Source organism: Paramisgurnus dabryanus, chromosome 21 (assembly GCF_030506205.2).
Source record: "Paramisgurnus dabryanus chromosome 21, PD_genome_1.1, whole genome shotgun sequence".
NCBI classification, from domain to species: domain Eukaryota; kingdom Metazoa; phylum Chordata; class Actinopteri; order Cypriniformes; family Cobitidae; genus Paramisgurnus; species Paramisgurnus dabryanus.
In genome coordinates, this window is record NC_133357.1 from 31,036,130 (window position 1) to 31,052,819 (window position 16,690).

Below are 16,690 nucleotides of genomic sequence, written 5' to 3' on the forward strand. Positions count from 1 at the left end.
CTGGTAAATTATAAAAAGTCTCATATTATTCCTATCGCTCTTAGTTGACGCAAGCTACTGCTGTAGTGGCGTGAGGATAAGCATCTGGCTGAACTGGAGCTGTCGGTCTCATGTGTTATAGGTTATCCAAGGATGAGACAAAACAAGCTGTTTGGATGAAAAGAAATAAAGTCAGTTGTATTCATTCATATCTTGTTGGAAGGTGGCATTAAGATGTTCCTGTCAACTGGTAGAGGATTGCGCAAAGGTCGTGAATATGATTATATATATATATATATATATATATAAGTTCATGGAAGTTTTCCGTCATAAACAAGTTTCCATTTTTGTTTGTTGCCTCTCAATGCAGATTTATGTATACAATCAGTGAAGACGTTTATCCACTGAAGGTACTCCAAATTGCAGCTCTTTAAATCATCACAAATATCCAGTGATGTCCTTACGTCTAGCCGTCCACACCTTATCTGCTTTTCCCTCAACCTGCCTGTCTGTGTCTCCAGGAGTGAGACCGTGTGTGGATAATTACTGTGTTCTTTAAACCTAAAATAACAAGCAGAACCTAATTACAGCTCCTTCTTGATTACACCATCTTCACCAGGAGCGTGAGGGGGAGACAGACTGTTGCATCTACCACCTCTTATTCTCTCTATACGTCATACTTAGTTTATATATTTAACCCAGTATCATCTCCCTTATTTTGATTCCGATTGTAAATTAATGCACAAAAATGATTACAGTCACAAAGAAGCAAGATGTAACTTTTCTTGAACCAAATTTACAATGTAAAGAAGATCATGTATATGCATTATCATACACTGTAAACTACAGTATTACTAAAATAACAGCCTCATGCAAAGCATTCTGGGAAACAAAATCTGAAGAAAAATAAACAAACAGAAAAAGGCTGATGAGGATTTCTGGTTCCCAGAATGCTTTGCATGAGGCTGTTTTTTAAAGATTTATTATGTAAAGATAAAGTAAACCTTGAAAGTATCGGGTTGGACCCCCTTTTGTGGCATATATTCAACAAGGTGTTGGAGACCCTCAGTGATTTTGGTCCATGGTGACTTTGGAGGCCATTGGAGTGCAGTGAACTCATTGGCATGTTCAGGAAACCATTTTGAGATAATTTGAGCTTCGTGACATGGTGCATTAACCTGCTGGAAGTAGCAATCAGAAGATGGGTACAATGTGGTCAATGGATGGACATGGTCAGCCCGGTGTGGTCTTCTGCTGCTGTAGCCCACCTGCTTCAAGGTTTGGTGTGCTGTGCGTTCAGAGATGCTAACAAATTGTTGGTGGGATTAAATGTGTATTTAAATTACTGTTGCCTTTCTATCATCTGCAACCAGTCTGCTCGTTGTCCACTAGATATCCTCACTGGATATTTTCTCTTTTTCTGACCATTCTCTGTAAACCTTAAAGATGGTTGTGCGTGAAAATCGTAGTAGTTTTAACAAAATTTGAAATACTCAGACCAGCCTGTCTGGCACCAACCATGCCATATTTAAAGCGGACATTTCGCAAGAGTTTCACAAGTTTTAGCTCAAAATACCATACAGATAATTTATTATAGCATGTTAAAACTGCCACTTTGTAGTTGTGACAAAAATGTGCCATTTTTGGGTGTGTCCTTTTCAATGCAAAGGAGCTGATGAAATCCAAACACTGATCGCCATAATGGTGGTTTGTTAAAATTGAAACTCAAACTTCAGCAAGGTTCTCATCCTGACAGGCAATGTTTTTCTCTAGTGTGTGTGTGCGTGTGCGTGTGCGTGTGTGTGTGTGTGTGTGTGTGTGTGTGCGCGTGTGTGTGTGTGTGTGTTGAGGGGTGAGAGACACAAACTGATGACGATTGGTGTGTGTGTGTGTGTGTGTGTGTGTGCGTGTATGTGTGTGTGTTAGAGGGGGTGGGACAACCACATAACCGATGATGATTGGCTTAATTTCCATCGTTAGCCAACCAGAGGCAGGCAGAGTTACACAAACACCCCTTATGAAAATTAACTTTTATTGTGGTAAAAGTGTAGTAACCATGGTGTATTTTTGGTGTATTGATTACTATTAGCAAAACCATGGTTTTACTACAATAAACATGGTTTAACTATGGTTTTTGAAAACTATGTTTGTTTTTTTTAAAGGACAAGTTCGGTATTTTAGACTTAAAGCCCTGTTTTCAGATTGTTTATGGCGAAATAGAATGGTTTTGACTGAAATTTCGACATTTGCTGCTGCCCTAAGAATTTTCGCGTGTTTGTGTTTCCCCTCACACCTCTACAATGGGTTTAATGGTGCACTGGAACAATCCTTCCTAAAATGCATTAAATTTTCGTTTACAAAGACGTGAAACTCATCGAGTGGTCAGGGGTGTTCACTGATATGCTCACACAAAAATCGCTGCAAAAGATGCTTTGCAACAGGTGTTTTAGCATTCGTTGATAACTTGTGGACCTATTTTTCCAATTGCCTCACACCCATACATTCTTCCGCTTAGAGCTTGAATAATAAACACTCCAGCCCAGGTGGTGGCGCTAATCCGCCATTGCCAATTGCAAGAATAGAAACAAAGTTCCCGGCGCGGAGTAATACCGTACCTCACAGCACATCTAATACAAGTCAATGGAGTTGGTAAAAACTACGATAAAACCTGTTGGAATGCGTCTTTTGCAGCGATTTTTGTGTGAGCATACGATTGAACACTCCTGACCACTCGGTGAGTTTCACGTCTTTGTAAACGAAAGTTTAATGCATTTTAGGAAGGATTGTTCCAGTGCACCATTAAACCCATTATAGAGGTGTGAGATGAAACACAAACACGCGAAAATTCTCAGAGCAGCCGCAAATGTCGAAATTTCAGTCAAAACCATTCTATTTCACCATAAACAATCTGAAAACAGGGCTTTAAGTGTAAAATATCGAACTTGTCCTTTAAATATAGTAAAACCATAGTTAATTTTGGAAAGGGACATGCACAGTCCGAGCAGTGCAGTGTTGCCAACTTGATGACTTTGCCGCTAGATTTAACAACTTTCTAAACCCCTTTAAAAAAATATTTACAAAAAGCGACTAGGACCAATCTAGCGATCTTTTCTGGTGTGGTTGGAGACTGACGCAGGGGCATGTATCGCTCTCTCTTCCCAACGAGCAGCGGGTGGTGCTGCTAGCCACTCACTGGCAGCTCGGTCCTTGCGCTGCAGTCTGTCTGAATCGCACACACCCGCAACAACAGAGTGATGGCAAGTACAACAAAATTCAAAAGTAGCAGTAGCAAACACAAAGTATAATAAGCACTACTTTTCCATTGTTGAGGTGAAAGGAAAGAATATTTATGTAACGTGCAACTTATGCCGAGTAAGAAAGAGCCTCTTCATGTCTGTAATTCTGATCTAATAAAGCACCCCACATCATCACATGCTGACACAAAATGAGTGGTTTCTCTATAGTGTCCAATAGGGCTGCACGATTCGTGCTAAAATGTGAATCACGATTATCCTCCATGGGAATTGAGATCTCGATTCTCTCAAATGAAGAGAAAAAACTTTTGGTTATAATAAAGTGTCTTCAAATCTCTTTTTCTTATTTTAGAAGATGAGTAACTTACAATTTGTTAGCTGTTAAACATAAACAATAGAATGTTGACACTAATAAATAAAAGTAATTGTACAAAAAAAGCACAGGTGCTATTTATTTTAATCAAACTGGTCAACCTTAAAACTTTAAAAACACTAAACCTTTAGATAACTAATAGATGATACAAAGGCTGTTTCTCAATCTGAAGGCTGCAGCCTTCCGGAGGTCGAATTTCTAAGCTGCATACGTCATCAAGACTCATTTTATTTAAGAAATTTAACAATTATAAAGTTATTTCTTTTTCTTATTTCCTTTTCTTTTTTTCTGAACCAATATTGTTGCATCGTCACTCTCTCTGTCGCCACCAGGATGTTGCGCAATGGCGCACGTTTTTCCTCTCATTTGTTTGAAAATTGCCGCTCCAAATCCATCAAGTAAATCGATGTCTTTAGGTTTGCTGCTTTGTTCCACGTCACGCGAGAGACAGCCACACAACGCAAATGAGGAGAAGAGAGAAGAGAAGGAATCGGGTCTGATTGGTGAATTAATAGGGTTTGGTTTTACACTGTGTGAGTGTAAGCTAGTTTAAATGACATAACATCTGGATTGTTGTAATGTAAATACGTGAACGCAGTATCTGAATACAGGGAAATACTGTACATGCAAGAGAATCTCCGTCATTTACAAAGAGGATCGGGTGTATGTATGAATCGAGATTGTGATTATTTTTCGATTAATCATGCAGCCATAGTGTCCAATTCATTCATTTAACAATTTAATATTGGGTGCACCCAAGTTATTTGAAATATTTTAACTTTTTTTAAATAATGCAATAGTTACTTTGCTTGATAATTAGTTACTTTATAGTGATTTAACGCAGTTACTAACGTATCCCAAAATGTAATCTGGTTGACTTGACCTAAAAATGAGTTAGCATAGTCAAAGCTATAGTCAATGACCTAAAAGAAGTCAGATAGTTCATGTATTTCTCTTTCAGGTTTTTGAACTGGTTTTAAATTGATTCAAATAACATGTATACATTTGGAAGACACTTTTATCCAAAGCAACCTACTACAAGCTACAGAAACACTGTATTAGACATTAAATCTTAGATATTGAATGCAAGCTCAGACTTTCAAATGTCACTGTATGAGGGAAAAACAATGTACAACATTTATAAAAATGACACACTTTTACCACAAATTCACTGCGATTGTCATCACATAATACTTTACATTTACGCATTTGGGAGACTTTTATCTGAAGCAACTTACAGTGCAATTAAGATATACATGTTTTATAAGCATGTAACAGTCAGCCCTATCAGCTGAGTTACAAATACTTCAAAGGGGTCAGATCTTAATGTTAAAAGAATGACAAACAAGTGAAATCAAATTAAATAAGTGTTATTACAATGATCACAATAGACTTAAAACAACAGACTAAAACACAGTTTTAATGTTAAAAGCATGGAATACAATTCCATAACCTAAAACAAGTGTGGTAAAAAGTCAACTAAATGAATATAACACCGTAAAAAAAGGAATGCACATTTATATGTTGATTCAATAGAGTTATAGCATTTTGAAAAAAAAAACTTGTCTTGGATTTATTGCATTTGCAGAAAAAATTGTCAGTTTTTTTTTTATAAATCTTGGAAAATTCTAATTATGGATTAGAATTTTTAATGTTATTATAACATAAGAAAGCTATGTAAAAGTTTGTAAAATAGCGTTTTTCATCTTGTCACTTTCTTGGTATAGAAAACACATATTTACCCAAATTATTCAATATGGATTTATTGCGTTTGGAACCAAACTCTTCATCTGCTTCCTGGGAATAGAAACCACAACCTTTGACACTGCTAACACAATGCTTTGACAACTGAGCGTCAGGAACACCATTTTATCATGACAGCCCTCTAAATGTGGTATAGTGCTATTAACATACATTTACTTGTAATGCAAAAGTTAAGAGAAGATATCAGAGGTCAGGTGTTCCTCATCATCACCCAGATACCTTCATTCACACTAATAGTTCAGACAGATACTTGAGAGTTTTTGAATATAATTTACTCTGAAGTACTGGCATTTATCATAAAATAATACCATCAACAATGTGTCAGCATATATAAATGTAGAATCATAAATGTGCATTTACTCCATATATACTTCCTCAAAGTAATGCTGTAAAATTAAAGGAAATAAAATGTATTAAAACTAGTAACATGACCGTGTTTTCCATTACGTTTACTGCCGAGAGTAATCAGCAGGTTTCTGTCGGGAAATGGCTGAGTCACTGTGTGTTTTTGTGTGTGCGTGTGGTCATATGCAGAAAATTTACTTTATAAATACAATTGCAGAAATTAATCAAATCAATAATAATTTATATCCCGTGAATTCAATAGAGATTTACATCTACTGTCATCTTCACACTGGTTTCATCTGTTCAGAATGCCCTTAAGACACTAAACTACACCCAGAGACATCAATGAAACTGTGGTTACTCAGTGGTTGGCTCTGAGCCATATACTCAGAAATATAAATGTGTCAATTACTAGAAAAAAATGTACTTTTAAGATACATAAAAATGTTGAAAATGTGACACATGACTTTTTTGTTCTGGATAGCTACTCAGAATTTATTTATCAAAATGTCTATTTTTTGCAGTTAAATGAATGTTAATGAACATATTTATGGAGATTTACTTTGCTGAGAGACCAACACTGCTGTCTGTCATGTGCTAGTGTCCAGTGTGACTTCTGTGCTCAACACAGCTAAACTGCTCCATCATTATCACCAAACTAGCACTAACTAGTATAAACCAAATTTAAACCTGCTAAAATGATAGACTATGATCATACAGATAACAGTCTAGAGTCCTAACTGTTTTACAACTACAATCTGATCTCTGATCTAATGTGTGTATTTTTACATAGTGTGGTTGTACCACGTGTACATTTACTTATGTTTTCATACACACTGAAACGTATAATGTCTTCATGTTGAAATGACTAATATTTTAATAATTTACATATTAACAGCTTTACAGGTGTACAAATTTGTATGTATTCCTATTCATTATTAATTAAATAGCGGGCATTTCTTATGTCATTAATCATATTAATGACATGTTTTCAGTCATATTTTCTGACTTATTTATTAAAGACGGATAACTCATTTATCTAATGAAATGTTTAAACTTTTAGAGAATTAAATAATATTAAACAAGACTACACAAATTTCTGTAATCATTTAACCATTAGTTTTTAGTTTAGTTTGTTTGCCTTGACACACAAAAGGCATTTTCTCCTATGGAGTTTTCTCCTATGCAATAAAAATGACGCCACAACACAACATAACTTCACAAAAGATATACATTTTATTCATTTTCTGTAATCCACATCTTTAAAATTCATACAATTGCCAGGAACAAATACAAATTAAGCCCTTCCAGCGATCTTGATCCCAGTTCTCATCATCGACCGTAAAAGTCAAATCTTGCATTTGTTATGAATTTAAATGTAAATATTGCGCCTCAAGAAGCTTTATGACACATTGCTTTACGGCAGTGATATCAAACACTCATTGGGTCTTGCATGCTACCTCACAGATTTGCGACATTGCCGTCTTTCAGTCAATGTACTTTGAAATTTGAAATGCACGCCTTGACTTTGTGAAATAATAATTTCTCTGTATATACACCTCTTTACTTCAGAGAGGACCGCAGCTGCAGCACATCATTATTTTAATTATTTTTGGTACTGCTTTCGAAATTCAGCAATAAATAAGTTATTGTGATTTCACTTGTCTGTCTGTTATGCTGCCGATTTTAATAAACTGTTTTGGGTAGGTTTAGTGGGAGGACTGTATTAGCGACTTTAAATATCTTTTAAATGTTATATTGTTACTTTTTTATTACAATTTTTTTTACTACACATTACTGTCAGTTACATTTCATAATATAAAAAGAATACATTACATATTTTAAAAATGTTGTATAAAAGGGTTTGGGTGTTAACATTATCAATACAATGGTTAACGGGAAATTATACAGCAATCTTTATGGTATGAAAGATTTGTAAATGTTTTACATTTTGTAGCTATAAAAACATAATAATGCTATGACTAAATGTTGCAAATGCGTCTACAATGTACCCTTTAGCATCTATTTACACATACAAAAAAGTATGTTTTGTGTTTTTGAAAGTTGCGTATAAATACTACGTATTAACAGAGTAGCCCTGCCTTTTTGTTGATATAGATGTATGTCATGTATGAGATCACGTGTAATGGTTTGTAATAACCACAGTACATTTTGTGAAGTGAATTATTGTCTGTATGCCAACCGCTTGATATCACTGCACTAAAACATTTAGAAACCATCGTATCAATCTACATAAGATCTACATGCAGATATAATAAATATAATTTTATACAAATCACAAAATCAGTAAAGTCATTACAATGTATTATACATCAACCAGAAAAAAATGTGTGTGCATGACAGTGTGCTTGGATACTTGGTCAGACTCTCACACGCGATCTCACTCTCTTTTTTGCATTAAGGTTCCTTTCTTACCTTCCTCTCATCTGTTTGCAGTTGCTTCCCTTTTTTCGGCTGACTCACATGGACATGGAAGAAATGGTCAAGGAGTTACGAAATACTGAGTCTCTTTCTTTGGAAAAAGAGTTCAGCACTTTTGTGTAAGACTGTTCTCTCTGACCACGAGCGCTGCAGTTTGTCACGACTCAGTGTTTCAGTGTCTTCTTGTCAAACTCTGAATATAATGACGAATGGGGGAAAGGGTTAACAGCCGAGGGTCATGACAGTGATGGCTTTTAATGTTATAGAGGATTGATTTGTCAAGCTTAAGGGTTATAATGCAAATCTTAGTTATTGTGTGCATATAATACGCTTGCTACTGTAAAAAGTCTCAGACAGTTTGTTTGTGGTTTGTTTAATGGGCAGGTGTCCATACTCCTGCAGACAGTGCAAGATTATGCCCATGGAAAGTGCCAGAATATGAGGGCACCAGCGGCAGAATGGAAGATTTTATTTGAACGTTTTGTTGAGGAGGGTTTTTTACTCTGAAGAAAGTATAAATACGTGTTTGAGATCAAATGTAAACTATTGCAAAATGTATACCTGACAGATGTTAAGAATCAAACTATTTTACAAATTGTCCTCATCAACGTTTAGATGTTTCTACTACAATTTCGCATGAGAAATATAAATGCACGAATGGGTCAATCATTTATTTCCAGCAATGATAGATAGAGTAGGTCTAACTATAGGTATACAGTAAAAGTTTAGTGTCTTTGAAAATAAACTGTGGGAAATTGTTGAGGTCTTTGAGATTGGAGACAAATCTGAGAAGCGGGAAAAATCTTGGGGTTGTTATAAAGAAATAAATTAGATATTAAAACCATCTTCTTCCCCTACACAGCTAAATCACAGTTGCACTTCAGTTTGCGCATGCATACACTTAAAATACGAAACTTGCGTTGACCAACTCAGTGAGACATGACAACAACTCCATGGCCGGCTGTAACTGGACAAATTCAATGACTTTATTCCATGGTAACCGTAACTTAACCGTCCTATAAATTCAGCATACACACACACTCACATGAGCAACCCACTGTGCAGAGGAAGAGGCAGGAAGTTCCTTCTTTCACTTCCAGATAGTCATGTTGCATATATGTATGTGTCTGCAGGGTGGAGTGCTGTTGACTGCGGTCAGAACAGGATATCAGCCGCCGTCTGCATGTGGACTGAAGGAGGTAATCGAGAAGGGAGAATTCAATAGAGGAGTTAGACAAGATTGAGGAATCAGTGGTTTGACAGCAAGAGCTTCCTGTGCGCAAGTTGTGGTATAAAGAACTGCCGCTGTAAAGGGCTGCCCATCAAACATGAACCCCCCCCACACACACCTAAAATTCAAATTTCAACAGTCTGTGTGCATGTGAATGCATGGATTTAAGACAGATCGTATCTTTGTGTGTGTGTGTGTGTGTGTGTTGCATCACAGTGGCCAGCTTGTGGTGGAACAGAAGGTCTCTGCATGGTGGGCAGTGTGGGCGGACTTCGGGATTTACCGTGAAAAACAACAGTATGCCAAGGACACTTCCCAAGCAGGGGTTTGGAGGTGTGTGAGTGTGTGCGTGAGAGATCGCACGTGGAAGTTTTTACATACTGTTTGTCAAAGTATGTTTTATTTAGTTACAAATAATGCCCTCCTTATTATCTGCCTTTGGTATCATCCAAATGCTTTGGGTGGGTGCCAGCTGAAGTGGGCACAATGATGCATTGTGCTGTGGCTTGCGTCCTGTGCTGGCATTGACCTGCTCGCTGCCCCACGCACACACTGGTGCTTGAAAGTCATGAGGGGGGCCTTGATCGTCGCTTTAGCACTGGTTTTGTTCTGCTCAGATCCCCTCAATGTAAATGAATCCTTGTAAAATGCTTTTACCACACATCCTTAGACTCCAAACTGTTTGATATGTTTGGCTGCAGAACAATATTTTTCTTTCTCTTTCAGTGTGTTCATTGCCTGGTCTTTACGCTTCCTGGGACAGAGGACGGTTTGTTTAACATAGCAAGTTCAGTGGCAGTAGTACCGAGGCTACTTGTTTTCAAAACACTGATGTGCTCCAGATGATTAGAGCCACTTCTGTTCTGCAGTCTACGACTCACTCGTACACGGCGCAAAACAAATCGGCCTCAAGAGCACTGCGAGGTTAATTCGGCTGGCATCAGAAAATGGTTGGAGTCTTGGATACCAGTTGACAGTTTAGTGTGGACATGGAGGTCAAGCTATTAATTTCCCAGCCCTTCCTGGTGTTTTTCCACCTTAAAAGCACACAAGTGTGTATTCTTGTATGGTCATTTACATGGGTGCATGTTGTATTTATGTAGGCATACATGTGTGATCACCCTCTGCCGTATGCTCACGGCCTCAATATGGTATTTGCTCGCCCACCTATGCTGCCAACTCCACTGTGTCGTTTTTTGGAACGGGCCGACACTTCTTCCTTACACCTTATTTCTGGGCCAGTTTCAGACCAGGCCTGGTGCTTTGGCACTGCGAGCCAGAACTGATCTCACTGCAGCATACTAGGATGAGATCACTTGCCTTTTAGTTTAACCCGCTGTTTGAGAAAGAAAAGTACATGGTGTATCGAGGTCTAGATTCATCAGAGTTCATTTTAAACCATGTTAATAACTTCAGTGTTGTCAGACAGTTACTTTATATCACTTAATCTGTACAGAGGTAAATATTCAACATGGGAGAATGAGATATCCAAATAGTTTACTACTTTTCTTTTTGCTCTTGGCCCTTTTCTTTCCACTTCTTCATTTTGGTCTTTTGTTTTCTTTGGGGTATTTCCTGTAGATAAGAAACTTATTTTGTGTAAGCTGGTGTTCAGCCAGCATTACTCCTATAGAAAAGTCTTACTGTAACTTACCTAGCATTTCTATTTACTTAATCTTTCCCAGCTCATATAAAAGTTTGATGAATCTGCATTGTAAAAAAAAATGCAGCATGAAGTTTAGACAACTTAGTATTTTAAGTTTTGAACTGTGATAAACTGACATAATTAGGGTTGTAACGTTATTGCCAACCTGATCTCACGAATTTCCGTGGCATAGTCACGGAATTTTTTGCTAATTTTTCCGTGGCATTCTCACGGATCTCCGCATATTTCCGTGGCCCTGCCACGGACTTTCTTATCCGTGGCATTCTCACGGATTGGTAACTCAACTGTTTTGTCCTATTTTCTTACCATTGTCGCTTCGGTTTAGGGTTAGATTTACATAAAATGACATCCCTACCCAAACCCAACTCTAACCCCAACGCCAGGCAACAATTGATTAAAGTTTAGAAAATATAAAAGAATACTTTAGAAAAAATAGTATAAACCAATACTTAAAGTGACAAACTAACGCAAACACCAAATCTAACCCTAAACCGAAGCGACAATGGTTTGAAAATAGGAAAAAGCAGTTGAGTAACCAATCCGTGAGAATGCCACGGAAAAGAAAGTCCGTGGCAGGGCCACGGAAATATGCGGAGATCCGTGAGAATGCCACGGAAAAATGAGCAAAAAATTCCGTGACTATCCCACGGAACTTTGTGAGATGCGGTATACCATTATATTAACATATACGGTTATCATATCAATAAAATTTGCTTATCCAAGGTTTTGGAAACAAAACATTATAATAAAGGAGATCTCACCTGCGCATATGCAACTTCATTCCATGTGAATGCTAGACTCCACTAGTTCATGTACAGCAGGGAAAATTTTAACCTCTATCCCCTGCCCAAAAAGTAGTTAAAATCTGCAGCTTGGGAATACTTATTATTAATCGGAAAATAAACGCAGGGTTGTCCTTGAAGATGGATATCCAGTTCGCAAGAAACGTCGACGGAGAGTGGCTGCAAAAGAAGGAAATATGTCAAACATGTGCTACTATATTCGCGAACACATCCTCTGTGCAGATAAAGGTGTGTTTTGTTTATAATTTAAGGCTGTATTATTTCCGTGAATTCTGAAATCAAGCCACATAAAATATGTTGATTTGACAAAATGCTGCATTTTTACAGTAAAAATGCATGTTACAGCCCTTATTTTGCCTTCTTCATACTTATAAATTCTGAAGTTCATTGGGATATTTTGATTCACCAGCAAATGAAGATAGGAAGCTATTGTGGCACACAAGCCTGTTATCTCAAAAACTGGCAAAATTAGTAGTTCCCTTAAAAGATTTACAGCTATTCAGCAATAAGCAACATTCTTGCTCAACTGTACAGACAATATTAATGTTGATCAAGTAAATCTTAACTTCCAATTAAGATTATATTATCAATAATATCAGCATTTTAAACTTTTTCACATAGCACACTCTAAAAATGTCTGGATTACTTTTAACCCATTTTATGTAAATATTAGGGGTGTAACAATTAGGGCTGTCAATAGATTAAAATATTTAATCTAGATTAATCGCATGATTTCATGAGTTAACTCGCGATTTATCTCAAATTGATCTCAAATTTTTATCTGTTCTAAATTTATTTAAATTTAACACTTTCAAGTTTTTAATGCTCTAATCAACATGGATTTGGACAAATATATATATATGCTATATGCAAATGTATGTTTACAACAACCTCTTTACATTTTTCAACAGAACCATCAGCCATAGTTTTACTGCTGGCAAATTCAGTTGGGATGAGCAAATAAAAAAAAATAGTTATTTATATTTTAACATTCATTATTAAAACTTAGACGTCAGCATCATTAGATCGCTTTTGAGTCTTGTCACTCTTAATAAGTATTTTAACATCAAGCAAGTCCTGCAGTCTATTTTCTATCATTTCTGCATGCTTTAAAAACAAAAACAAAAAGTGAAAGAAGATGCATCTTTGCTTTAGATTATGGATTTGGGACAGTACACCTCTCAGAAAACGTAAAAATAAAGATAATTTTAGATGTTTAATTTAATGACCATTTAGAGCATTATATTCGCTAGACGAGAGCTTAATGTTCTTATTTTTATAAAAATAAAAATGCTGCATCTCAATTCATCCAGCTGTGGGCTAGACCAAGGGTCAAACAGAAATTGCGTGTTGCGTTCATCGCGCGTTACAAAAACTAGTAGCGTTAAAATGAACTTGTGTTAACGCGTTATTAATGGGTTAATTTTGACATCCCTAGTAACAATACATTGATATGGATTGATACATTTATTTTATTTGTAACGATCCGATGCATCGATGACACACATAAAAAATACAACAACCCAACATTGGTTAATTAAAAAAAAAAAAAAACAATTGTAGCCGAGCAAAAACTTCTGGTGGAGGAATTGTACAGATTGAGATGTTGGTGCATGAGGAGACACCACAGAGGCAGATATTTGCTTTCAGAATATAAGGAGTATGCATCTGTTGAGGCATCATTAAAACAAACACGGTGTAATTAAAGAATAACACTAAGGAACAAGTGTAGGGGGAATTACGCAAAGCTAATGATGTTAACTTCATCATTCTGTTTTGGACATGGAACAGGGGAGTTTAAGGGCAGAATTTACTAAAGAAACAAGAATTAGTTTCTTGTTGACCGCTCAAAGCCTATTAGCTATAGGGGCTCTCAAAACAACTCTGCCAAATCCTTTTCATCCTGAGCATTGACTGCTCCTTGTGTATTTGCTCATGTACGTACAGTACAGTTTGTGTATATATGTGTATACTGGAATTTGTAAGTGTGTAACAGAAGAACATTTATGTATTTTGCAGACACTTTTCCAGAGCAACTTAGAGTGCATTCAATCTATACATGTATAACCCCTTTTACACAGTGGGTTTGATCCCAGAAAATTGTCAAAAAATAACACTTGAACATTTCTGGAACATGTCCTGTGTGAACAAAATGCATGAACAATGCCATAAGGGGTGTGTCGTAGTGATGGCGCATATGTCGTCAGCTCTTTGACATGATCACATTCAGGATGAAATGTCTGCCAAACTGGAAAGAAGCAGAAATCAGGGAGCTCCTCACTATCCACGCTGAAGCTAAGATGTTTCGCTAGCTTACTGGAATGGTATGTTATGTAGTGTAAAATCAAATCAGTAAAAGAAAATGCACATCAGTAAAAAAAAATGTCGTAACGGTATCTTTATTGGATATGTGTGAACGCACGCGCATATTCCAAAATATTGCAGTGGCAATTGAACCAAAATCAAATAATCCCAGAAAAATTCCCCACACGTTCCATAATATGTGTGTGAAAGGGGCTTAAGTCTGTTTCCTTATATCAAACCATGACCTTTGCGTTGCTTATGCAATGCTCTACTATTTAAGAGCGAGGGCTGCATGATAAATTGCATGCAATGCATCTCGCCAGTAAAGCCGGTTCCTTGATTAGTAGTATCGCCTTCATCTGCTTTCAGTTATACAATAGCAGCATTTACTACACAAAGCCGTAGTTTACAGATAAGCGGGGAAATATCGCATACATATCTCAGTCGATACGTCCGCAATAATTAATGTAAAATCGCCCGATTGTCAGTGAACTACGGCTTTGTGTAGTAAATGCTGCTACTGTATATCTGAGAACAGCTGATGGCAATTTACTACTAATCAAGGAACCGGCTTTACTGACAAGATGCGCATGACAATCACATGTGATTTATCGTGCAGCCCTATTAAGAGCCTTTTTACACCTGGTCACTTCATGCTTTTCTCTGATCAGATAGCTATCTGACTGTAAAAAGATAAAGTATAATCCACTTCAGGAGGTGGTCTGGGATGTAAATACATCTGGTTGCTCAAGCCACACATTTCAGTGCTTTACTCCTCCCAAACGTAAGCATGTCATCTGGAAGTTAGCCGGCAAAGAGGCAAACAAACGGATTGTTGCTTTATGGAGCAACTACAGTGGGTTAAAAAACTTTTTAGAACCAATAAATTTGTCTACTGCTGAACTTGATTATATGAAACAAAGAAATAAAACTTTGAGAGAGCATTTTGTTAAGCGCCTTTTCCTCTGTAATGGACCTGTAAATCATTGTGCTGTCTCCGTCTCACTCTCCTGCTGCTCTGTACTGCTCACTCCAGCTTATGCCGAACAAGGAGACGTGCGGCCCCTGCCCAACATACAGTAATTGCTGCCTTTTGTTGCATAAGCATCATCTTAAGTTTTTCAAGGCGTAGTAATAAATATATGCATTTTGCGCCAAAGTAGAAGATCGGATTAAAATAAGTTTTGCCAAGACATATTTATGTGCCCTAATGTAAATGAAACAAATCAGATAGCTATCCGATCACAGAAAACACATAAAGTGACCAGGTGAAAAAGTTACAAGACCAAGACAATATGAAAATCCCCAAACTGGATGGAAAAAGAGAATAAAGAATTAGCTTCTGTATTTAATAAATATATTTACTTCCCCTTCGCTCACTCTGTCATCTGTGTCTAAAATGTAGGTTCATTGTAAATCCTGAGAAAGCCTTGTCTATTAAGTATATAATGCTGGCAGAGATTTTGCAAAAAATCAAAACAGCTGCTGATAAGTCATTAAATAGCATTGCGAGCATTTGCCAAATACTGTAGGCCTGTGGAAGTAACAGCCAGAAGGACACATGTTGTTGTCTGTTGAGACAGTCAACTATGACGTGACAGCTGAAAACAATTTTACATTACTGACCACACGTATACTTACATACTTCAGCTGTGTAAGAAGCTATGCTGGGGCTACATTCATTGAATTCTAGTTAGCATGCGTTACAGTACGATGAAACATTTCAAACCTATTCTCTGATAATGAAATAGTTGCGTCAATGTATTCTGTCAATTGCTTATCGTTTTTCCGCCTTATAGTGTTGTTTTGCTAAGTGCTTGCTGAATGTGTCCCTGGAGAGTCTTTAGTGTATTTGTTGTGCCTGTGGAGTATTTACTCAGTGATTGTGTGTGTATTTGCGCTGTTGTGTAACCGCACACCCTTTACAGCTGTCAGATTCAGTACATGCCGTGTTAGTCTGCAGAGGCGAAATCACCTCACTTAAATACCACAGAGATGGGGAGTCAATGTGGTGCAATAAAAGACAGCAAGTCTCTTAAACGGCTTCTGCTTTTACTCGTTCACTTTCTATTTCCCTTCAGGGGATATTGACCGATTGCAGTACGCGTTACTTATGGTGGCGTGCGTGTGTCTGCTACATAGGATCTGGTAGGTGGTAACCTGTTTTTTTGCAGAAAAGTCTCTCAAGGAAAATATCGTGTCCGATTCAATCCTGTTGTTTAGAAATAGCTTAAAGCTATTTGAGGAGGCCGTAATCATCCCCTGAGGGAGCCCATATGTCCATCATAACGTGACTTTGATACTGTTAACACCTTTCACACCCTCATGTCAACACAACTTGAGGTGATTTAAAACAGATATGCAGTGTTAAGGAAGCTACTTTAAAACTGAACTTTACCAAACTACAAGCTCCTCAAAAGTTAGTTGTTCAACCACAATAAAGATGTTTATTCAGAAGAGAATTACAGTAGTTACTCGTCAAAAAAAAAAAAAAAAAAAAAAAAAAAAGGTAACTACAATGAAAGGATC